The following is a 25526-nucleotide window of genomic DNA, read 5'->3' on the forward strand; positions in this document are numbered from 1 at the left end:
CCAAATCCCCAACACCAAGATGACCCTAGGTCCCCTTCCCCATATCCCCAACACCAAGCTGACCCCAGGTCCCCTTCCCCAAATTTCCCCCACCAAGGTGACCCCAGGTCACCTTCCCCAAATTTCCCCCACCAAGGTAACTTAAAGTCACCTTCTCCAATTTTCCCCCACCAAGGTGAACCCAGGTCCCCTTCCCCAAATTTCCCTAACCAAGGGGACCTAGGGTCCCCTTCCCCAAATCCAAACCACCAATGTGACCCCATATCACCTTCCTCAAATCCCCGAAAACCAAGGTGACCCCAGGTCCCCTTCTCCAAATCCCCAAAACCAAGGTGACCCCAGGTCCCCTCCCCCAAATCCCAAAAACAAAGTTGACCAGAGGTCCCCTTCCCCCTGTCCCCAACACCAAGGTGACACCAGGTCCCCTTCCCCAAATAACTAAGAAATTGGTGACCCCATGTTCCCTTCCCCAAGTCCGCAACACCAAGGTGACACCAGGTCCCCTTCCCCATATCCCCAACACCAAGGTGACCCCATGTCCCCTTCCCCAAATTTCCCCCAAAAGGTGACCATAGGTCACCTTCCCCAAATTTTCCCCACCAAGGTGACTTAAAGTCTCCTTCCCCATTTTCCCCCCACCAAAGTGACCCCAGGTACCCTTCCCAAAATTTCCCCCACTAAGGGGACCCTATGTCCCCTTCCCCAAATCTTCAAAACCAAGGTGACCCCAGGTCCCCTTCCCCAAATCTCCAAAACCAAGTTGACCAGAAGTCCCCTTCCCCAAGTCTCCAACACCAAGATGACCTCAGGTCCCCTTCCCCATATTCCCAACGCCAAGGTGACCCCAGGTCCCCTTCCCCAAATTTCCCCCACCAAAGTGACCCTAGGTCACCTTCCCCAAATTTCCCCCACGAAGGTGACTTAAAGTCCCCTTCCCCATTTTCCCCAACCAAGGTGACCCCAGGACCCCTTCCCAAAATTTCCCCCACTAAGGGGACCCTAGGTCCCTTTCCCAAAATCCAAACCACCAATATGACCCTAGGTCCCCTTCCCCGAGTCCCCAAAATCAAGGTGACCACAGGTCCCCTTCCCCAAATCCCAAAACCAAGGTGACCCTAGGTCACATTCCCATAGTCCCCAACACCAAGGTGACCCGTGGTCCCCTTCCCCAATTCCGCACCACAAAGGTGACCCCAGGTCCCCTTCCCTAAATCCCCAACAGCAAGGTGACCCAGGGTCCCCTTCCCCCAAGTCCCCAACAAGAAAGATGACCCCGGGTCCCTTTCCCAAAGTCCCCAACTCCAGGGTGACCCCAGGTCCCCTTCCCAAAGTCCCCAACTCCAAGGTGATCCCAGGTCCCCTTCCCCAAGTCCACAACTCCTAAGTGACCCCAGGTCACCTTCCCCAAATTTCCCCCACCAAGGTGACTTCAAGTCACCTTCCCCAATATTTCCCCACCAAGGTGACCCCAGGTCCCCTTCCCTAAATTTCCCCCACCAAGGGGACCCCAGGTCCCCTTCCCCAAATGCCCACCACTAATGTGACCCCAGGTCCCCTTCCCCAAATCCCCAAAACCAAGGTGACCCCAGGTCCCCTTCCGCAATTCCCCAAAACCAAGGTGACCCCAGGTTCCCTTCCCCGAGTCCCCAACAACAAGGTGAACCCAGGTCCCCTTCCCAAAGTCCCCAACACCAAGGTGACCCCAGGTTCCCTTCTCCAAATCCCTAACACCAAGGTGACCTGGGGTCCCCTTCCCCAATTCCGAAAACCAAGGTGAGCTAAGGTCCCCATCTCCAAGTCCCCAACACCAAGGTTACCCCAGGTCCCCTTCCAGAAGTCTCCACCACCAAGGTGACCCCAGGTCCCCTTCCCCAAATCCCCAACACCAAGGTGACCCCAGGTCCACTTCCCCAAGACCCCAACACCAAGGTGACCCTATGTCCCCTTCCCCAGGTCCCCAACTCCAAGGTGACCTCAGGTCCCCTTCCTTAAGTCCTCAACACCAAGGTGACCCCAGGTCCCCTCCAGCAAATCCCACCCCCAAGGTGACCCCAGATGTCCTTCCCCAATTCCACACCACCTTCCCCAAATCCCCAACACGAAGGTGACCCCAGGTCCCCTTCCTCAAGCCCCCAACACCAAGGTGACCCTAGATCCCCTTCCCAAAGTCCCCAACTCCAAGGTGACCCTAGGTACCCTTCCCAAAGTCTCCAACACCTAGGTGACCCCAGTTCCCCTCCCCCAAGTCCCCAACACGAAGATGACCCCAGGTCCCCTTCCCCATATCCCCAACACCAAGGTGACCCCATGTCCCCTTCCCCAAATTTCCCCAAAAAGGTGACCCTAGGTCACTTTCCCCAAATTTTCCCCACCAAGGTGACTTAAAGTCTCCTTTCCCATTTTCCCCCCCACCAAAGTGACCCCAGGTACCCTTCCCAAAATTTCCCCTACTAAGGTGACCCCAGGTCCCCTTCCCCAAATCCCCAAAACCAAGTTGACCAGAGGTCCCCTTCCTCAAGTCTCCAACACCAAGATGACCTCAGGTCCCCTTCCCCATATCCCCAACGCCAAGGTGACCCCAGGTCCCCTTCCCCAAGTCCCCAACAAATAAGTGACCCCAAGTCACCTTCCCCAAATTTCCCCCACCAAGGTGACTTCAAGTCACCTTCCCCAATCTTCCCCCACCAAGGTGACCCCAGGTCCCCTTCCCCAAATTTCCCCCACCAAGGGGACCCCATGTCCCCTTCCCCAAATCCCCACCACTAATGTGACCCCAGGTCCCCTTCCCCAATTCCCCAAAACCAAGGTGACCCCAGGTTCCCTTCCCAAAATCCCCAAAAACAAGGTGACCCCAGGTCCCCTTCCCAAAGTCCCCAACACCAAGGTGACCCCAGGTCCCCTTCTCCAAATCCCCAACACCAAGGTGACCCCAGGTCCCCTTCCCCAAGTCCACAACACCAAGGTGACCCAGGGAACCCTTCCCCAATTCCCAAAACCAAGGTGACCTCAGGTCCCCATCTCCAAGTCCCCACCACCAAGGTGACCCCAGGTCCCCTTCCCCAAGTCCCCAACAGCAAGATGACCCCAGGTCACCTTCCCAAAGTCCCCACCACCAAAGTGACACCAGGTCCCCTTCCCCAAGTACCCACCACCAAGGGGACCCCAGGTCCCCTTCCCCAAATCCCCAACACCAAGGTGACCCCAGGTCCACTTCCCCAAATGCCCAACACCAAGGTGACCCCAGGTCCACTTCCCCAAGACCCCAACACCAAGGTGACCCCATGTCCCCATCCCCAAGTCCCCAACTCCAAGGTGACGTCAGGTCCCCTTCCTTAAGTCCTCAACACCAAGGTGACCCCAGGTCCCCTCCAGCAAATCCCACCCCCAAGGTGACCCCGGGTCCCCTTCCCCAAATCCCCACAACCAAGATGACCCCAGGTTCCCTTCCCAAAATCCCCAACACCCAGGTGACCCCAGGTCCCCTTCCCCAAATCCCTAACACCAAGGTGACCCAAGGTCCCCTTCCTCAAATCCCCAACACCAAAGTGACCCCAGGTCCCCTTACCATAATCCCCAACACCCAGGTGACCCAAGGTCCCCTTTCCCCAAATCCCCAACACCAAGATGACCCCAGGTCCCCTTCCCCATATCCCAAACACCAAGCTGAACCCAGGTCCCCTTTCCCAAATTTCCCCCACCAAGGTGACCCCAGGTCACCTTCCCCAAATTCCCCCCCACCAAGGTAACTTAAAGTCACCTTCTCCAATTTTCCCCCACCAAGGTGAACCCAGGTCCCCTTCCCCAAATTTCCCTAACGATGGGGACCTAGGGTCCCCTTCCCCAAATCCAAACCACCAATGTGACCCCATATCACCTCCCTCAAATCCCCAAAACCAAGGTGACCCCAGGTCCCCTCCCCCAAATCCCAAAAACAAAGTTGACCAGAGGTCCCCTTCCCCCTGTCCCCAACACCAAGGTGACACCAGGTCCCCTTCCCCAAATAACTAACAAATAGGTGACCCCATGTTCCCTTCCCCAAGTCCACAACACCAAGGTGACACCAGGTCCCCTTCCCCATATCCCCAACACCAAGGAACCCCAGGTCCCCTTCTCCAAATCAATAACACCAAGGTGACCCCAGGTCCCCTTCCCAAAATCCCCCACACCAAGGTGATCCCCAGTTCCCTTCCCCAAATCCCCCCACCAAGGACACCCCAGGTCTCTTTTCCCAAATTTCCATCACCAAGGTGACCCCAGGTCATTTCCCCAAATTTCCCCCACAAAGGTGAGCCCAGGTCACCTTCCCCAAATTTCCCCTAACAAGGTGACCCCAGGTCCCCTTCCCCAAATTTCCCCCACCAAGATGACCCCAGGTCCCCTTCTCCAAATCCATACCATCAAGGTGACCCCAGGTCCCCTTCCCAAAATCCCCAACAACAAGGTGACCCCAGATCCCCTTCCCCAAATCCCCCAACCAAGGTGACCCCAGGTCCCCTTCACCGATTCCCCAACATCATTGTGACCCCAGGTTCCCTTCCCCAATTCCTAAAACCAAGGTGACCCCAAGTTCAATTCCCCAAGCCCCCAACACCATAGTGACCCGTGGTCCCTTTCCCCAAATCCCCAACACCAAGGTGACCCCACGTCCCCTTCCCCAAGTCCCCAACACCAAGGTGACCACAGGTCCCCTTCCCCAAGTCCCCAACACCAAGGTGACCCCATGTCCCCTTCCCCAAATCCACTCCACAAAGGTGACCATAGGTCCCCTTCCCCAAATTCCCAAATCCCCAACACCAAATGGACCCCAGGTTCCCCTCCCTATGTCCCCAACACCAAGTTGCCCCCCTTTTCCCCTTCTCAAAGTCCCCAACACCAAGGTGACCCCAGGTGTCCTTCCCCAATTCCACATCACCTTCCCCAAATCCCCAACACGAAGGTGACCCCAGGTCCCCTTCCTCAAGTCCCCAACACCAAGGTCACCCTAGGTCCCCTTCCCAAAGTCCCCAACTCCAAGGTGACCCTAGGTCCCCTTCCCAAAGTCTCCAACACCTAAGTGACCCCAGTTCCCCTCCCCCAAGTCCCCAACACCAAGATGACAGCAGGTCCCCTTCCCCATATCCCCAACACCAAGGTGACCCCATGTCCCCTTCCCCAAATTTCCCCCAAAAGGTGACCCTAGGTCACCTTCCCCAAATTTTCCCCACCAAGGTGACTTAAAGTCTCCTTCCCCATTTTCCCCCCACCAAAGTGACCCCAGGTACCCTTCCCAAAATTTCCCCCACTAAGGTGACCCCAGGTCCCCTTCCCCAAATCCCCAAAACCAAGTTGACCAGAGGTCCGTTTCCCCAAGTGTCCAACACCAAGATAACCTCAGGTCCCCTTCCCCATATCCCCAACGCCAAGGTGACCCCAGGTCCCCTTCCCCAAATTTCCCCCACCAAAGTGACCCTAGGTCACCTTCCCCAAATTTCCCCCACGAAGGTGACTTAAAGTCCCCTTCCCCATTTTCCCCCACCAAAGTGACCCCAGGTCCCCTTCCCAAAATTGCCCCCACTAAGGGGACCCTAGGTCCCTTTCCCAAAATCCAAACCACCAATATGACCCTAGGTCCCCTTCCCCGAGTCCCCAAAATCAAGGTGACCACAGGTCCCCTTCCCCAAATCCCAAAAAAAAGGTGACTCTAGGTCCCATTCCCATAGTCCCCAACACCAAGGTGACCCGTGGTCCCCTTCCCCAAGTCCCCAACACCAAGGTGACCCCAGGTCCCCTTCCCCAAGTCCCCAAAACCAACGTGACCCCAGATCCCCTTCCCAAAGTCCCCAACACCAAGGTGACCCCATGTCTCCTTCCCAAAGTCCCCAGCACCAAGGCGACCCCAGGTCCCCTTCCCCAATTCCGCACCACAAAGGTGACCCCAGGTCCCCTTCTCTAAATCCCCAACACCAAGGTGACCCCAGGTCCCCTTTCCCAAGTCCCCAACAAGAAAGATGACCCCAGGTCCCCTTCCCAAAGTCCTCAACTCCAAGGTGACCCCATGTCCCCTTCCCCATTTCCCCAACACCAAGGTGACCCCAGGTCCCCTCCCCAAAGTCCCTAACTCCAAGGTGACCCCATGTCCCCTTCCCAAAGTCCCCAACTCCAAGGTGACCCCAGGTCTCCTTCCCCAAGTCCCCAACAAATAAGTGACCCCAAGTCACCTTCCCAAAATTTCCCTCACCAAGGTGACTTCAAGTCACCTTCCCCAATCTTCCCCCACCATGGTGACCCCAGGTCCCCTTCCCCAAATTTCCCCCACCAAGGGGACCCCATGTCCCCTTCCCCAAATCCCCACCACTAATGTGACCCCAGGTCCCCTTCCTCAATTCCCCAAAACCAAGGTGACCCCAGGTTCCCTTCCCAAAATCCCCAACAAGCAGGTGACCCCAGGTCCCCTTCCCAAAGTCCCCAACACCAAGGTGACCCCAGGTCCCCTTCTCCAAATCCCCAACACCAAGGTGACCCCAAGTCCCCTTCCCCAAGTCCACAACACCAAGGTGACCCAGGGAACCCTTCCCCAATTCCCAAACCCAAGGTGACCTCAGGTCCCCTTCCCCAAGTCCCCAACAGCAAGGTGACCCCAGGTCCCCTTCCCAAAGTCCCCGACAGCAAGGTGACCCCAGGTCCCCTTCCCAAAGTCCCCACCACCAAAGTGACCCCAGGTCCCCTTCCCCAAGTCCCCACCACCAAGGTGACCTCAGGTCCCCTTCCCCAAATCCCCAACACCAAGGTGACCCCAGGTCCACTTCCCAAAGACCCCAACACCAAGGTGACCTCATGTCCCCTTCTCCAAGTCCCCAACTCCAAGGTGACCTCAGGTCCCCTTCCTTAAACCTGGATAGGTACGGTCCTCGGACACCCCTTTAAGGGTATACTCGGACGCGAACGACCCCGACGCCAAAAAAAATTCTTGAAAAATCAGTTTTTGCAGTAACCTCCTTTTTTCTTTTGCCAAAAAAAACTTCAATGAATGCTTAAAACAACTGTAAAGATAAATACTACTCATCTGCAGAAAAACTATTTATTATAAATATTTTAAAAAATTAAGTAGAAAAAAAAAAGACCTGACATAAAAATTCATAAAAAAAAAGTTTATACATATATACACAAATCCTTTTAGGAATTGATTCGTGAATGTTTAGGACACATCTTGATGTATTTTGGATGAAGTCAGACCCATGGAGGTGAAGATCTGAAATGAGAAAAAAAGGGTAACTTTTTTTGGCCAAAAAAAGTTGTCCAAATTTCATGAATTTTTTTGGGTACCCAAATGAAATAGGAAGTGGCTAATTTTTTTAGGGAATAAACATATGTTATCCTAAAATAGAAATATGTAAAAAAATCTTCATTATTTTGTAAATTACATTTATATCAGGGGCCATATCTAAAGGTAATTTTTTGAGTACTTGGAAATTTCGTAAAAAAATACATATATTTAATATATAATATGATATTTATGCAGGTAAAAATATACCAAAATATCAAAAATTCTATAGGGAACAAGAATATATATAGATAGGGCAGCTTACGCTTCGGATATGTCCACAAAATGGCCGGCAACCACACTGACTCAGACTCCCTAATCTGCCACTTGAAATGTAGGAAGGGTATGTCAATTTCAAGGTGTTATTTACTAATCTAATTATTATTGGATATGCATAAAAATTGTATGGTGGGTTGCTGGATAATTGTCGATTATTTTACGACTATAAAATTAAAATTCTGACCCCAAAAAATTTTTTTGAAGGGAAATAAAATCGAAAAAAAAATGTAAAACAATATTTTAGCTAAAAAAATTTGATGATATTCAATCAAAAAAAAAGTAAACAAAATTTTCCGACAAATAAACATCTAGAGGAATCATTACTCTGTGATAGTTCCTTAGTACGTAGTAATTTTGAAAGAATTGGGAAAAAACGAAAAAATGGCAATCACCGGAAAATCGAACACATACCTATATATACGCCATATCTGGCTAAAAAAAAGATAGGCATGGGTAGCCAGATCATCTAGAAACACTTTCCAACACTATAAAAATATAAGTTTTGCGACACTACTTGCCAATTCCTTACGGTAACATGACTAAGCAAAAAAATGCAAAACAAATAAAAAGGGGCACTCGTGGAAAAATGGCCATTCTAATATACGGCATTTCAGAAAAAAAAAATTTCAGCCACGTGCTAGGCAAACCATCAAGGCATATTTTCCGACAAATAAACATATAAATGAAATATTACTCTGTGATAGTTCCTTAGTACGTAGTAATTTTGAAAGAAAATGGGAAAAAACGAAAAAATGGCAATCACAGGAAAATCGAACACATACTTATATATACGCCATATCTGGCTAAAAAGAAAAATAGGCATGGGTAGCCAGATCATCTAGAAACACTTTCCAACACTATAAAAATATAAGTTTTGCGACACTACTTGCCAATTCCTTACGGTAACATGACTAAGCAAAAAAATGCAAAACAAATAAAAAGGGGCACTCGCGGAAAAATGCCCAACATTCTAATATACGGCATCTCAGATAAAAAAAAAAAGACATGCACGTGTTAGCCCAACCATCAAGGCACACTTTCTAACACAAACATGAAAAAAAAATCAATAATATACGGCAATTCCTTACTACGTAGTAAATTTTTACAAATATTAAAAAAAAACAGAAATTGGCAACCGCAGTTAAATACCCAATATACCAATAACTACGTCGTATCTAACAAAAACAAAATCACGCATGGGTAGCCAGATCATCTAGACACACTTTCCAACATTAAAAAAGCAAAAGTTTTACGACACTATTTCGCAATATCTTACGGAAAAATGACTTGGCAAAAAAATTAAAAAAAATTAAAAAGGGACACTCGCGGTAAAATGCCCGACATTCTAATATACGACATCTCAGATAAAAAAAAAGACATGCACGTGTTAGCCCAATCATCAAGGCACACTTTCTAACACATAAACATGAAAAAAAAATGAATAATATACGGCAATTCCTTACTACGTAGTAATTTTTACAAATATTGAAAAAAAACAGAAATTGGTAACCGCAGTTAAATACCCAATATACCAATAACTACGTCGTATCTGACAAAAACAAAGTCATGCATGGGTAGCCAGATCATCTAGACACACTTTCCAACACTAAAAAAGCAAAAGTTTTACGACACTATTTGGCAATATCTTACGGAAAAATGACTTGGCAAAAAAATGAAAAAAAAATTAAAAAGGGGCACTCGCGGTAAAATGGTCCTCGTGGTGATGAACGACATTTTAACTAAAAAAAAAACATGCACATGGTAGCCAAACAATCCACCAAGACTTTCCACAACTGATAACCTATACAAGTTGCACCATTCTACGACAATTTCATAATACGTAATAACTTTGATAATTATGCAAACTACCTCAGAAAGGTAAACTCGGACGCGAACGACCCCGACGCGTCTCAGAAATCGGGGAAGGAGTACAGCTACAGCAATGCACATCTGGACACTACTAGAGCGTGTAGGGGAGACACCTCCTGCAGGTCGATCACCCACAAATTCAGTCACAGGGGTGAGTCACGTGAGAAAAACCTGTTTTTTTTTTGACGCTCGGGGTCGCAAACGACCCACCGTACCTATCCAGGGTTAAGTCCCCAACACCAAGGTGACCCCAGGTCCCCTCCAGCAAATCCCAACACCAAGGTGACCCCAGGTCTCCTTCCCAAAGTCCCCAACTCCAAGGTGATCCCAGTTCCCATTCCCCAAGTCCCCAACACCAAGGTGACCTCAGGTCCCCTTCCCAAACTCCCCAACTCCAAGGTGACCCTAGGTCCCCTTCCCAAAGTCTCCAACACCTAGGTGACCAGAGTTCCCCTCCCCCAAGTCCCCAACACAATGGTGACCCCAAGTCCCATTCCCCAAATCCAAACAACCAAGGTGACAACAGGTCCCCTTCCCAAAGTCCCCAAAACCAAGGTGACCCCAGGTCCCTTTCCCAAAGTCTCCGACACCAAGGTGACCCCAGGTCCCCTTCTCCAAGTACCCACCACCAAGGTGACCCCAGGTCCCCTTTCCCCAATCTACAATATCAAGGTGACCCCAGGTCCCCTTACTCAAGTCCCCAACACCAAGGTGACCCCAGGTCCCTTTCCCCAAGTCCACAACTCCAAGGTGAAGTCAGGTGCCGTTCCTGAAATCCCCAACAACAAGGTGACCCCAGGTCCCCTTCCCCAAATTCCCAGCACCAAGGTGATCCCAGGTCCCCTTCCAAAAATCCCCAACACCCATGTGACCCCAGGTCCCCTTCCCCAAATCCCTAACACCAAGGTGACCCCAGGTCCCCTCCTGAAATTGCCAACACCAAGGTGACCCCAGGTCCCCTTCCCCAAATCCCCAACACCAAGGTGACCCCAGGTCCCCTTCCCCAAATCCCCAACACCAAGATGACCCCAGGTCACCATCCCCATATCCCCAACACAGAGGTGACCCTAGGTCCCCTTCCCCAAATTTCCCCCACCAAGGTGATCCCAGGTCACCTTCCCCAAATTTCCCCCACCAAGGTGACTTAAAGTCTCCCACCCCAATTTTCCTCCACCAAGGTGACCCCAGGTCCCCTTCCCCAAATTTCCTCCACCAAGGGGACCCTATGTCCCCTTCCCAAAATCCAAACCACCAATTTGACCCCATGTCACCTTCCCCAAATCCCCAAAACCAAGGTGACCTCAGGTCCCCTTCCCGAAATCCCCAAAACCAAGTTGACCAGAGGCCTCTTTCCCCTAGTCCCCAACACTGAGGTGACACAAAAACCCATTCCCCAAATCCCCAACGAATAGGTGACTACATGTTCCCTTCCCCAAGTCTGCAACACGAAGGTGACACCAGGTCCCCTTCCCCAAATCCTCAACATGAAGGTGACCCCAAGTCCCCTTCCCCAAATCCACAACACCAAGGTGACCCCAGGTCCCTTTCCCCAAGTCCCCAACTCCAAGGTGACCTCAGGTCCCCTTCCCCAAATCCCCAACACCAAGGTGACCAGAGGTCCCCTTCCCAAAATCCCCAAAACCCAGGTGACCCCAGGTACCCATCCCCAAATCCCCAACACCAAGGTGACCCCAGGTCCCCTTCCCCAAGTCCCCAACTGCAAGGTGACTTCAGGTCCCCTTCCCCAAATCCCCAGCACCAAGGTGACCCCAGGTCCCCTTCCCAAAATCCCCAACACCAAGGTGACCCCAGGTCCCCTTCCTGAAATCGCCAACACCAAGAAGACCCCAGGTCCCATTCCCCATATCACCAACACCAAGGTGACCCAAGGTCCCCTTCGCCAAATTTCCCCCACCAAGGTGACCCAAGGTCACCTTCCCCAAATTTCCCCCACTAAGGGGACTTGAAGTCTCCTTCCCCAATTTTCCCCCACCAACGTGACCCCAGGTCCCTTTCAACAAATTTCCCCCACCAAGGGGACCCTATGTCCCCTTCCCCAAATCCAAACCACCAATATGCCCCCATGTCACCTTCCTCAAATCCCCAAAACCAAGGTGACCCCAGTTCCCCTTCCCCAAATCCCCAAAACCAAGTTGACCAGAGGTTCCCTTCCCCAAGTCCCCAACACCAAGGTGACACCAGGTCCCCTTCCCCAAATCCCCAACAAGAAGGTGACCCCAAGTCCCCTTCCCTAAATCCACAACACCAAGGTGACCCCAGGTCCCCTTCCCAAAATCCTCCACACCAAGCTGACCCCTGGTCCCCTTTCCCAAATCTCCCCACCAAGGAGACCCCAGGTCCACTTCCCCAAATTTCCCTCACCAAGCTGACCCCAGGTCATTTCCACAAATTTCCCCCACAAAGGTGAGCCCAGGTCACCTTCCCCAAATTTCCCCTACCAAGGTGACCCCAGGTCCCCTTCCCCAAATTTCCTCCACCAAGATGACTCCAGGTCCCCTTCCAAAAATCCCCATCACCAAGGTGACCCCAGGTCCCCTTTCCCAAATCCCCAAGCCCAAGGTGACCCCAGGTCCCCTTCCCCAAATTCACCCACCAATGTGACCCCAGGTCACCTTCACCAAATCCCCAACAAAAAGGTGACCCCAGATCCCCATCCCTAAATCCTCCACCAAGGTGGCCCAAGGTCCCCTTCCCCGAGTCACCAACATTAGGTGACCCCAGGTTCCCTTCCCCAAATCCAAAAACCAAGGTGACCCCAAGTCCAATTCCCCAAGTCCCCAACACCAAGGTGACGCGTGGTCCCCTTCCCCTAGTCCCCAACACCAAGGTGACCCCAGGAACCCTTCCCTAACTCCCCAACACCAAGGTGACCCCAGGTCCCCCTCCCCAAGTCCCCAACACCAAGGTGACCCCAGGTCCCCTTCCCCCTATCACATCAACAAAGGTGACCCCAGGCCCCCCTCCCCAAATTCCCAAAACAAAGGAGACCACAGGTCCCCTCCCCATACCCCCAACACCATGGTGACCCAAGGTCCCCTTCCCCAATTCCCCACCACCAAGGTGACCCACGGTCCCTATCCCCAAATCCCCAACAGCAAGGTGACCCTAGGTCCCCTTCCAAAAGTCCCCAACTCCAAGGTGACCCCAGGTCCTCTTCCCCAAGTTCCCAACACCAAGGTGACCCCAGGTCCCCTTCCCAAAGTCCCCAACTCCAAAGTGACCCTAGGTCCCCTTCTCAAAGTCCCCAACTCCAAGGTGACCCCAGGTCCCCTTCCCCAAGTCCCCAACACCAAGGTGACCCCAAATCCCCTTCCCCAAATCGAACCCACCAAGGTGACACCAGGTTCCCATCCCCAAGTCCACAAAACCAAGGTGACCCCAGGTCCCCTTCCCAAAGTCCCCACCACCAAGGTGACCCCAGGTCCCCTTCCCCCAATCCACAACACCAAGGTGACCCCAGGTCCCCTTCCCCAAGTCCCCAACACCAAAGTGACCCCAGGTCCCCTTCCACAAGGCCCCAACTCCAAGCTGACCTCAAGTCCCTTTCCTCAAGTGCCCAACACCAAGTTGACCCCAGGTTCCCTCCAGCGAATCCCACCGCCAAGGTGACCCAGGGTCCCCTTCCCCAAAACCCCAGCACCAAGGTGACCCCAGGTCCCCTTCCCAAAATCCCCAACACCCAGGTGTTCCCAGGTCCCCTTCCCCAAATCCCTAACACCAAGGTGACCCCAGGTCCTCTTCCCAAAACCCCCACACCAAGGTGACCCCCGGTCCACTTCCTTAAATCCCCCCACCAAGGAGACCCCAGGTCCCCTTCCCCAAATTTCCCTCACCAAGGTGACCCCAGGTCATTTCCCCAAATTTCCCCCACAAAGATGAGCCCAGGTCACTTTCCCCAAATTTCCCCAACCAAGGTGACCCCAGGTTCCCTTCTCCAAATTTCCCCCACCAAGATGACCCCAGGTCCCCTTCCCCAAATCCCCACCACCAAGGTGACCCCAGGTCCCCTTTCCCAAATCCCTAACCCCAAGGTGACCCCAGGTCCCCTTCCCCAAATCCCCCCAAAACAAGGTGACCCCAGGTCACCTTCCCCAAGTCCCCCAACAACAAGGTGACCCCAGATCCCCTTCCCCAGATCCACTTCCCCAAATCCCCCCACCAAGGTGACCCCAGGTCCCCTTCCCTAAGTCCTTAACACCATGGTGACCCCAGGTTCCCTTCCCCAAGTCCCCAATACCAAGTTGACCACAGGTCCCCTTCCCCAAGTCCTCAACACCAAGGTGACCCCAGGTCCCCTTCCCCAAATCCACTCCACAAAGGTGACCCCAGGTCCCCTTCCCCAAATTACCAAAACCAATGTGACCCCAGTTCCCCTTCCCATAAATCTCCCACACCAAGGTGACCACAGGTCCCCTTTCCCAAGTCCCCAACACCAAGGTGATCCCAGGTCCCCTCCCCCAATTCCCCACTAGCAAGGTGACCCCAGGTCCACTTCCCCAAGTCCCCAACACCAAGGTGACCCCATGTCGACTTCTCAAAGTCACCAACTCCAAGGTGACCCCAGGTCCCCTTCCCAAGTCCCCAACACCAAGGTGACCCCAGGTCCGCTTCCCAAAGTCCACAACTCCAAGGTGATCCAAGGTCCCCTTCGCAAAGTCCCCAACTCCAAGGTGACCCCAGGTCCCCTTCTCCAAGTCCCCAACTCCAAGGTGACCCCAGGTCCCCTCCCCCAAGTCCCCAACACCAAGGTGCCCCAGGTCCCCTTCCCAAAGTAAACATCTCCAACGTGACCCTAGGTCCCCTTCCCCAAGTCCCCAACACCAAGATGACCCCAGGTCCCCTTCCCAAAGTTCCCCAACACCAAGGTGACCCCAGGTCCGCTTCCCCAAGTCCCCGACACTAAAGTGACCCCAGGTCCCCTTCCCAAAGTCCTCACCACCAAGGTGACCCCAGGTCCCCTTCCTAAAATCCCCAACACCCAGGTGACCCCAGGTCCCCTTCCCAAAATACCTAACACCAAGTTGACCCTAGGTCCCCTTCCTCAAATCCCCAACACCATGGTGACCCCAGGTCCCATTCCCCAAATCCCCAACACCAAGGTGACCCCAGGTCCACTTCCCCAAATCCCCATTACCAAGATGACCCTAGGTCCCCTTCCCCATATCCCCAACACCAAAGTGACCCCAGGTCCCCTTCCCCAAATTTCCCCAACCAGGTGTCACCTTCCCAAAATTTTCCCCACCAAGGTGACTTAAAGTCTCCTTCCCCATTTTTCCCCCACCAAGGTGACCCCAGGTCCCCTTCACAAAAATTTCCCCCACTAAGGGGACCCAAGGTCCCCTTCCCCAAATCCAAACCACCAATGTGACCCCATGTCACCTTCCCCACAACCCCAAAACCCAGGTGACCCCAGGTCCCCTTCCCCAAATTCCCAAAACCAAGTTGACCAGAGGTCCCCTTCACCAAGTCCCCAACACCAAGGTAACCCGTGGTCCCCTTCCTCAAGTCCCCAACACCAATATGACCCCAGGTCCCCTTCCCCATATCTCCAACACCAAGGTGACCCCAGGTCCCCTTCCCCATATCCCCAACACCAAGGTGACCCCAGGTCCCCTTCCCAAAATCCCAAAACCAAGGTGACCCCAGGTCCCATTCCCAAAGTCCCCAACACCAAGGTGACCCGTGGTCCCCCTCCCCAAGTCCCCAACACTAAGGTGACCCCAGGTTCTCTTCCCCAAGTCCCCAACACCTACTTGACCCCAGGTCCCCTTCCCAAAGTCCCCAACACCAAGGTGACCCCATGTCCCCTTCCCAAAGTCCCCAACATCAAGGTGACCCCAGGTCCCCTTCCCCAAGTCCCCAACACCAAGGTGACCCCAGGTCCCCTTCCCAAAGTCCCCAACTCCAAGGTGACCCTAGGTCTCCTTCCCCAAGTCCCCACTTCCAAGGTGACCTCTGGTCCCCTTCCTCAAGTCCCCAACACCAAGGTGACCCCAGGTCCCCTCCGGCAAATCCCACCCCCAAGGTGACACCAGGTCCCCTTCCCCAAATCCCCACAACCAAGATGACCCCAGGTTCTTTTCCCAAAATCCCCAACACCCAGGTGACCCCAGGTCCCCTTCCCCAAATCCCCAACACCAAGTTGACCCCAGGTTCCCTTCCTCAAATCCCCAACACCAAGGTGACCCCAGGTCCCCTTCCCATAATCCCCAACACCAAGGTGACCCCAGGTCCCCTTTCCCCAAATCCCCAACACCAAGGTGCCCCAGGTCCCCTTCCCAAAGTCCACATCTCCAACGTGACCCTAGGTCCCCTTCCCCAAGTCCCCAACACCAAGATGACCCCAGGTCCCCTTCCCAAAGTTCCCCAACACCAAGGTGACCCCAGGTCCCCTTCCCCAAGTCCCCGACACTAAAGTGACCCCAGGTCCCCTTCCCAAAGTCCCCACCACCAAGGTGACCCCAGGTCCCCTTCCTGCAATCTAAAACACCTAGGTGACCCCAGGTCCCCTTCCCCAAGTCCCCAACACCAAGGTGACCCCAGGTCCCCTTCCCCAAGTCCCCAACTCCAAGGTGACCTCAGGTCCCCTTCCTCAAGTCCCCAACACCAAGGTGACCCCAGGTCCCCTCCTGCAAATCCCACTCCCAAGGTGACCCCAGGTCCCCTCCCCCAAATCCACAGCACCAAGGTGACCCCAGGTCCCCTTCCTAAAATCCCCAACACCCAGGTGACCCCAGGTCCCCTTCCCAAAATCCCTAACACCAAGTTGACCCCAGGTCCCCTTCCTCAAATCCCCAACACCATGGTGACCCCAGGTCCCATTCCCCAAATCCCCAACACCAAGGTGACCCCGGGTCCCCTTCCCCAAATCCCCATTACCAAGATGACCCCAGGTCCCCTTCCCCATATCCCCAACACCAAAGTGACCCCAGGTCCCCTTCCCCAAATTTCCCCAACCAGGTGTCACCTTCCCAAAATTTTCCCCAAGGTGACTTAAAGTCTCCTTTTCCCATTTTCCCCCACCAAGGTAACCCCAGGTCCCCTTCACAAAAATTTCCCCCACTAAGGGGACCCAAGGTCCCCTTCCCCAAATCCAAACCACCAATGTGAACCCATGTATCCTTCCCCAAAACCCCAAAACCAAGGTGACCCCAGGTCCCCTTCCCCAAATCCCCAAAACCAAGTTGAGCAGAGGTCCCCTTCCCAAGTCCCCAACACCAAGGTAACCCGTGGTCCCCTTCCCCAAGTCCCCAACACCAAGATGACCCCTGGTCCCCTTCCCCATATCCCCAACACCAAGGTGACCCCAGGTCCCCTTCCCAAAATTTCCCCCACCAAGGGGACCCTAGGTCCCCTTCCCCAAATCCAAACCACCAATATGACCAGATGTGCCCTTCCCCATATCCCCAACACCAAAGTGACCCCAGGTCCCCTTCCCAAAATTTCCCCAACCAGGTGTCACCTTCCCAAAATTTTCCCCACCAAGGTGACTTAAAGTCTTCTTCCCCATTTTTCCCCCACCAAGGTGACCCCAGGTCCCCTTCACAAAAATTTCCCCCACTAAGGGGACCCAAGGTCCCCTTCCCCAAATCCAAACCACCAATATGACCCCATGTCACCTTCCCCAAAACCCCAAAACCAAGGTGACCCCAGGTCCCCTTCCCCAAATTCCCAAAACCAAGTTGACCAGAGGTCCCCTTCCCCAAGTCCCCAACACCAAAGTAACCCGTGGTCCCCTTCCCCAAGTCCCCAACACCAAAATGACCCCAGGTCCCCTTCCCCATATCCCCAACACCAAGGTGACCCCAGGTCCCCTTCCCAAAATTTCCCACACCAAGGTGACCCTAGGTCACCTTCCCCAAATTCCCTCCACCAAGGTGACTTAAAGTCCCCTTACCCATTTTTCCCCCACCAAGGTGACCCCAGGTTCCTTTCCAAAAATTTCCCCCACTAAGGGGACCCTAGGTCCCCTTCCCCAAATCCAAACCACCAATATGACCCCAGGTGCCCTTCCCCGAGTCCCAAACATCAAGGTGACCCAGGTCCCCTTCCCCAAAATCCCAAAACCAAGGTGACCCCAGGTCCCATTCCCCAAGTCCCCAACACCAAGGTGACCCGTGGTCCCCTTCCCCAAGTCTCCAACACTAAGGTGACCCCAGGTTCCCTTCCCCAAAGTCCCCAACACCTACGTGACCCCAGGTCCCCTTCCCAAAGTCCCCAACACCAAGGTGACCCTATGTCCCCTTCTTGGCCAAAGTCCCCAACATCAAGGTGACCCCAGGTCCCCTTCACCAAGTCCCCAACACCAAGGTGACCCCAGGTCCCCTTCCCAAAGTCCCCAACTCCAAGGTGACCCCAGGTCTCCTTCCCCAAGTCCCCACCTCCAATGTGACCTCTGGTCCCCTTCCTCAAGTCCCCAACACCAAGGTGACCCCAGGTCCCCTCCAGCAAATCCCACCCCCAAGGTGACACCAGGTCCCCTTCCCCAAATCCCCACAACCAAGATGACCCCAGGTTCTTTTCCCGAAATCCCCAACACCCAGGTGACCCCAGGTCCCCTTCCCCAAATCCCCAACACCAAGGTGACCCCAGGTCCCCTTTCCCCAAATCACCAACTCCAAGGTGACCCCAGGTCCCCTTTCCCCAAATCCCCAACTCCAAGGTGACCCCAGGTCACCTTCCCCAAATTTCCCACACCAAGGTGACTTAAAGTCACCTTCCCCAATTTTCCCCCACCAAGGTGAACCCAGGTCCCCTTCCCCAAATTTCTCCAACCAAGGGGACCCTAGGTCCCCTTCCTTAAATCCAAACCACCTATGTGACCCCATGTCACCTTCCCCAAATCCCCAAAACCAGGGTGACCATAGGTCCCCTTCCCCATATCCCCAAAACCAAGGTGACTCCAGGTCCCATCCCCCAAATCCCCAAAAACCAAGTTGCCCAGAGGTCCCCTTCCCCATGTCCCCAACACCAAGGTGACACCAGGTCCCCTTCCCCAAATCCCCAATAAATAGGTGACCCCATGTTCCCTTCCCCTAGTCTGCAACACCAAAGTGACACCAGGTCCCCTTCCCCAAATCCCCAACACCAAGGTAACCCCAGGTCCCCTTCCCCAAATCAACAACACCAAAGTGACCCCAGGTCCCCTTCCCGAAATCCCCCACACCAAGGTGACTCCCGGTCACTTTCCCCAAATCTCCCCACCAAGGAGACCCCAGGTCTCTTTCCCAAAATTTCCCTCACCAAGGTGACCCCAGGTCGTTTCCCCAAATTTCCCCCACAAAGGTGAGCCCAGGTCACATTCCCCAAATTTCCACTACCAAGGTGACCCCAGGTCCGCTTCCCCAAATCCCCCCACCAAGGTGACCCCGGGTCACCTTCACCAAATCCCCAAACAACAAGGTGACCCCATGTCCCCATCCCAAAATCCCCCAACCAAGGTGACCCCAGGTCCCCTTCCCCAAGTCAACAACATATTGGTAACCCCAGATTCCCATCCCCAAATCCCAAAACCAATGTGATGCCAGGTCCCATTCCCCAAGTCCCCAACACCAAAGTGATCCCAGGAACCCTTCCCAAACTCCCCAACACCAAGGTGACCCCAGGTCCCCTTCCCCAAGTCCCCAACACCAAGGTGCCCCCAGGTCCCCTTCCCCAAATCACATCCACAAATGTGACCCCAGGTCCCCTTCCCCAAATTCCCAAAACAAAGGTGAACAGAGTTCCCCTTCCCATAAATCCCCCACACCAAGGAGACCACAGGTCCCCTTCCCAAAATCCCTAACACCATGGTGACCCCAGGTCCCCATCCCCAATTCCCCACCACCAAGGTGACCCAAGGTCCCCTTCCCCAAATCCCCAACACCAAGGTGACCGCAGGTCCCCTCCCCCAATTCCCCAACACCAAGGTGACCCCAGGTCCTCTTCCCAAAGTCCAAAACTCCAAAGTGACCCCAGGTCCCCTTCCCCAAGTCCCCAACACCAAGGTGACACTATGTCCCCTTCCCAAAGTCCCCAACTCCAAGGTGACCCCAGGTCCCCTTCCCCAAGTCCCCAACACCTAGGTCACCCCATGTCCCCTCCCCATGTCCCCAACACCAATGTGACCCCAGGTTCCCTCCAGCAATTTCCCCCACCAAGGTGACCCTAGGTCACCTTCCCCAAATTCCCTCCACCAAGGTGACTTAAAGTCCCCTTACCCATTTTTCCCCCACCAAGGTGACCCAAGGTTCCCTTCCCAAAATTTCCCCCACTAAGGGGACCCTAGGTCCCCTTCCCCAAATCCAAACCACCAATATGACCCCAGGTGCCCTTCCCCGAGTCCCCAACATCAAGGTGACCCAGTTCCCCTTCCCCAAATCCCAAAACCAAGGTGACCCCAGGTCCCATTCCCCAAGTCCCCAACACCAAGGTGACTCGTGGTCCCCCTCCCCAAGTCCCCGACACTAAGGTGACCCCAGGTTCCCTTCCCCAAGTCCCCAACACCTACGTGACCCTAGGTCCCCTTCCCAAAGTCCCCAACACCAAGGTGACCCCATGTCCCCTTCCCAAAGTCCCCAACATCAAGGTGACCCCAGGTCCCCTTCCCCAAGTCCCCAACACCAAGGTGACCCCAGGTCCCCTTCCCAAAGTCCCAAACTCCAAGGTGACCCCAGGTCTCCTTCCTCAAGTCCCCACCTCCAAGGTGACCTCTGGTCCCCTTCCTCAAGTCCCCAACACCAAGGTGACCCCAGGTCCCCTCCAGCAAATCCCACCCCCAAAGTGACACCAGGTCCCCTTCCCCAAATCCCCACAACCAAGATGACCCCAGGTTCTTTTCCCAAAATCGCCAACACCCAGGTGACGCCAGGTCCCCTTCCCCAAATCCCCAACACCTAGGTGACCCCAGGTTCCCTTCCCAAAATTTCCCCCACTAAGGGGACCCTAGGTCCCCTTCCCCAAATCCAAACCACCAATATGACCCCATGTGCCCTTCCCAGAGTCCCCAACATCAAGGTGACCCAGGTCCCCTTCCCCAAATCCCAAAACCAAGGTGACCCCAGGTCCCATTCCCCAAGTCCCCAACACCAAGGTGACCCGTGGTCCCCTTCCCCAAGTCCCCAACACTAAGGTGACCCCAGGTTCCCTTCCCCAAGTCCCCAACACCTACGTGACTCCATGTCCCCTTCCCAAAGTCCCCAACATCAAGGTGACCCCAGGTCCCCTTCCCCAAGTCCCCAATACCAAGGTGACCCCAGGTCCCCTTCCCAAAGTCCCCAAATCCAAGGTGACCCCAGGTCTCCTTCCCCAAGTTCCCACCTCCAAGGTGACCTCTGGTCCCCTTCCTCAAGTCCCCAACACCAAGGTGACCCCAGGTCCCCTCCAGCAAATCCCACCCCCAAGGTGACACCAGGTCCCCTTCCCCAAATCCCAACAACCAAGATGACCCCAGGTTCTTTTCCCAAAATCCCCAACACCCAGGTGACCCCAGGTCCCTTTCCCCAAATCCCCAACACCAAGGTGACCCCAGGTTCCCTTCCTCAAATCCCCAACACCAAGGTGACCCCAGGTCCCCTTCCCATAATCCCCAACACCAAGGTGACCCCAGGTCCCCTTTCCCCAAATCCCCAACTCCAAGGTGACCCCAGGTCCCCTTTCCCCAAATCCCCAACTCCAAGGTGACCCCAGGTCTCCTTCCCCAAATTTCCCACACCAAGGTGACTTAAAGTCACCTTCCCCAATTTTCCCCCACCAAGGTGAACCCAGGTCCCCTTCCCCAAATTTCTCCAACCAAGGGGACCCTAGGTCCCCTTCCCTAAATCCAAACCACCAATGTGACCCCATGTCACCTTCCCCAAATCCCCAAAACCAAGGTGACCATAGGTCCCCTTCCCCATATCCCCAAAACAAAGGTGACTCCAGGTCCCATCCCCCAAATCCCAAAAACCAAGTTGACCAGAGGTTCCCTTCCCCATGTCCCCAACACCAAGGTGACACCAGGTCCCATTCCCCAAATCCCCAATAAATAGGTGACCCCATGTTCACTTCCCCTAAGCCGCAACACCAAAGTGACACCAGGTCCCCTTCCCCAAATCCCCAACACCAAGGTAACCCCAGGTCCCCTTCCCCAAATCAACAACACCAAGGTGACCCCGCAACACCAAAGTGACACCAGGTCCCCTTCCCCAAATCCCCAACACCAAGGTAACCCCAGGTCCCCTTCCCCAAATCAACAACACCAAGGTGACCCCAGGTTCCCTTCCCGAAATCCCCCACACTAAGGTGACTCCCGGTCACCTTCTCCAAATCTCCCCACCAAGGAGACCCCAGGTCTCTTTCCCAAAATTTCACTCACCAAGGTGACCACAGGTCGTTTCCCCCAAATTTCCCCCACAAGGGTGAGCCCAGGTCACCTTCCCCAAATTTCCCCTACCAAGGTGACCCCAGGTCCCCTTCCCCAAATTTCACCCTCCAAGATGACCCCAGGTCCCCTTCCCCATATCCCCACCACCAAGGTGACCCCATGTCTCCTTTCCCAAATCCCCAACCCCAAGGTGACCCCAGGTCCCCTTCCCCAAATCCCCTCATCAAGGTGACCCCAGGTCACCTTCCCCAAATCCCCAACAACAAAATGACCCCAGATCCCCTTCCACAAATCCCCCTACCAACGTGACCCCAGGTCCCCTTCCCCGAGTCCCCAACATCAAGGTGACCCCAGGTCCACTTCCCCTATTCCCCATATCAAGGTGACCCCAGGTCCCTTTCCCCAAGTCCCCAACACCAAGGTGACACTTGGTCCCCTTCCCCAAGTCCCCAACACCAAGGTGACCCCAGGTCCCCTTCCCCAAGTCCTCAACACCAAGGTGACCACAGGTCCCATTCCCCAAGTCCCCAACACCAAGGTGACCCCAGGTCCCCTTCCCTAAATCCACTCCACAAAGGTGACCCCAGGTCCCCTTCCCCAAATTCCCAAAACCAAAGTGACCCCAGTTCCCCTTCCCATAAATTCCCCACACCAAGGTGACCACAGGTCCCCTTCCCCAAGATCCCAACACCAAGGTGACCCCAGGTTCCCCTCCCTATGTCCCCAACATCAAGGTGACCCAAAGTCCCCTTCCCCAAGTCCACTTCCCTAAGTCCCCAACACCAATATGACCCCATGTCCTCTTCCCAAAGTCCCCAACACCAAGCTGCCCCCTTTTCCCCTTCCCAAACTCCCCAACACCAAGGTCACCCAAGGTCCCCTTCCCCAATTCCGCACCACCAAGGTGACCCAAGGTCCACTTCCCCAAATCCCCAACACAAAGGTGACCCCAGGACCCCTTCCCCAAGTCGCCAACACCAAGGTGACCCCAGGACCCCTTCCCAAAGTCCCCAACTCCAAGGTGACCCAAGGTCCCATTCCCCAAGTCCCCAACACCAAGGTGACCCCAGGTCCCCTTCCAAAAGTCCCCAACTCCAAGGTGACCCTAGGTCCCCTTCCCAAAGTGCCCAACTCCAAGGTGACCCCAGGTCCCCTTCCCCAAGTCCCCAGCACCTAGGTGACCCGAGGTCCCCCTCCCAAGTCCCCAACACCAAAGTGACCCAAAGTCCCCTTCCCCAAATCCAAACAACCAATGTGACACCAGGTCCCCATCCCCAAATCCGAAAAACCAAGGTACCCCAGGTCCCCTTCCCCAAGTCCCCTACACCAAGGTGACACTATGTCCCCTTCCCAAAGTCCCCAACTCCAAGGTGACCCCAGGTCCCCTTCCCCAAGTCCCCAACACCTAGGTCACCCCAGGTCCCCTCCCCATGTCCCCAACACCAATATGACCCCAGGTTCCCTCCAGCAATTTCCCCCACCAAGGTGACCCTAGGTCACCTTCCCCAAATTCCCTCCACCAAGGTGACTTAAAGTCCCCTTACCCATTTTTCCCCCACCAAGGTGACCCCAAATTCCCTTCCCAAAATTTCCACCACTAAGGGGACCCTAGGTCCCCTTCCCCGAATCCAAACCACCAATATGACCCAAGGTGCCCTTCCCCGAGTCCCCAACATCAAGGTGACCCAGGTCCCCTTCTCCAAATCCCAAAACCAAGGTGACCCCAGGTCCCATTCCCCAAGTCCCCAACACCAAGGTGACCCGTGGTCCCCCTCCCCAAGTCCCCAACACTAAGGTGACCCCAGGTTCCCTTCCCCAAGTCCCCAACACCTACGTGACCCCAGGTCCCCTTCCCAAAGTCCCCAACACCAAGGTGACCCCATGTCCCCTTCCCAAAGTCCCCAACATAGAGGTAACCCCAGGTCCCCTTCCCCAAGTCCCCAACACCGAGGTGACCCCAGGTCCCCTTCCCAAAGACCCCAACTCCAAGGTGACCCCAGGTCTCCTTCCCCAAGTCCTCACCTCCAAGGTGACCTCTGGTCCCCTTCCTCAAGTCCCCAACACCAAGGTGACCCCAGGTCCCCTCCAGCAAATCCCACCCCCAAGGTGACACCAGGTCCCCTTCCCCAAATCCCCACAACCAAGATGACCCCAGGTTCTTTTCCCAAAATCCCCAACACCCAGGTGAACCCATGTCCCCTTCCCTAATTCCCCAACACCAAGGTGACCCCAGGTTCCCTTCCTCAAATCCCCAACACCAAGATGACCCCAGGGCCCCTTCCCATAATCCCCAACACCAAGGTGACCCCAGGTCCCCTTTCCCCAAATCCCCAACACCAAGGTGCCCCAGGTCCCCTTCCCAAAGTCCATATCTCCAACGTGACCCTAGGTCCCCTTCACCAAGTCCACAACACCAAGATGACCCCAGGTCCCCTTCCCAAAGTTCCCCAACACCAAGGTGACATCAGGTCCCCTTCCCCAAGTCCCCGACACTAAAGTGGCCCCAGGTCCCCTTCCCAAAGTCCCCACCACCAAGGTGACCCCAGGTCCCCTTCCCGCAATCTAAAACACCTAGGTGACCCCAGGTCCCCTTCCCCAAGTCCCCAACACCAAGGTGACCCCAGGTCCCCTTCCCCAAGTCCCCAACTCCAAGGTGACCTCAGGTCCCCTTCCTCAAGTCCCCAACACCAAGGTGACCCCAGGTCCCCTCCTGCAAATCCCACCCCCAAGATGACCCCAGGTCCCTTTCCCCAAATCCACAGCACCAAGGTGACCCCAGGTCCCATTCCTAAAATCCCCAACACCCAGGTGACCCCAGGTCCCCTTCCCAAAATCCCTAACACCAAGTTGACCCCAGGTCCCCTTCCTCAAATCCCCAAAACCAAGGTGACCCCAGGTCCCATTCCCCAAATCCCCAACACCAAGGTGACCCAGGTCCCCTTCCCCAAATCCCCATTACCAAGATGACCCCAGGTCCCCTTCCCCATATCCCCAACACCAAAGTGACCCCAGGTCCCCTTCCCCAAATTTCCCCAACCAGGTGTCACCTTCCCAAAAATTTCCCCACCAAGGTGACTTGAAGTCTCCTTCCCCATTTTTCCCCCACCAAGGTGACCCCAGGTCCACTTCACAAAAATTTCCCCCACTAAGGGGACCCAAGGTCCCATTCCCCAAATCCAAACCACCAATGTGACCCCATGTCACCTTCCCCAAAACCCCAAAACCAAGGTGACCCAAGGTCCCCTTCCCCAAATCCCCAAAACCAAGTTGACCAGAGGTCCCCTTCCCAAAATCTCCCCCACCAAGGTGACCCGTGGTCCCCTTCCCTAAGTCCCCAACACCAAAATGACCCCAGGTCCCCTTCCCCAAATCCCCAAAACCAAGTTGACCAGAGGTCCCATTCCCAAAATTTCCCCCACCAAGGTGACCCGTGGTCCCCTTCCCCAAGTCCCCAACACCAAGATGACCCCAGGTCCCCTTCCCCATATCCCAAACACTAAGCTGACCCCAGGTCCCCTTCCCAAAATTTCCCCCACCAAGGTGACCCTAGGTCACCTTCCCCAAATTCCCTCCACCAAGGTGACTTAAAGTCCCCTTACCTATTTTTCCCCCCACCAAGGTGACCCCAGGTTCCCTTCCCAAAATTTCCCCCACTAGAGGGACCCTAGGTCCCCTTCCCCAAATCCAAACCACCAATATGACCCCAGGTGCCCT

The sequence above is a fragment of the Palaemon carinicauda genome, chromosome 43, assembly GCF_036898095.1.
Source record: "Palaemon carinicauda isolate YSFRI2023 chromosome 43, ASM3689809v2, whole genome shotgun sequence".
In the NCBI taxonomy this organism is placed as follows: domain Eukaryota; kingdom Metazoa; phylum Arthropoda; class Malacostraca; order Decapoda; family Palaemonidae; genus Palaemon; species Palaemon carinicauda.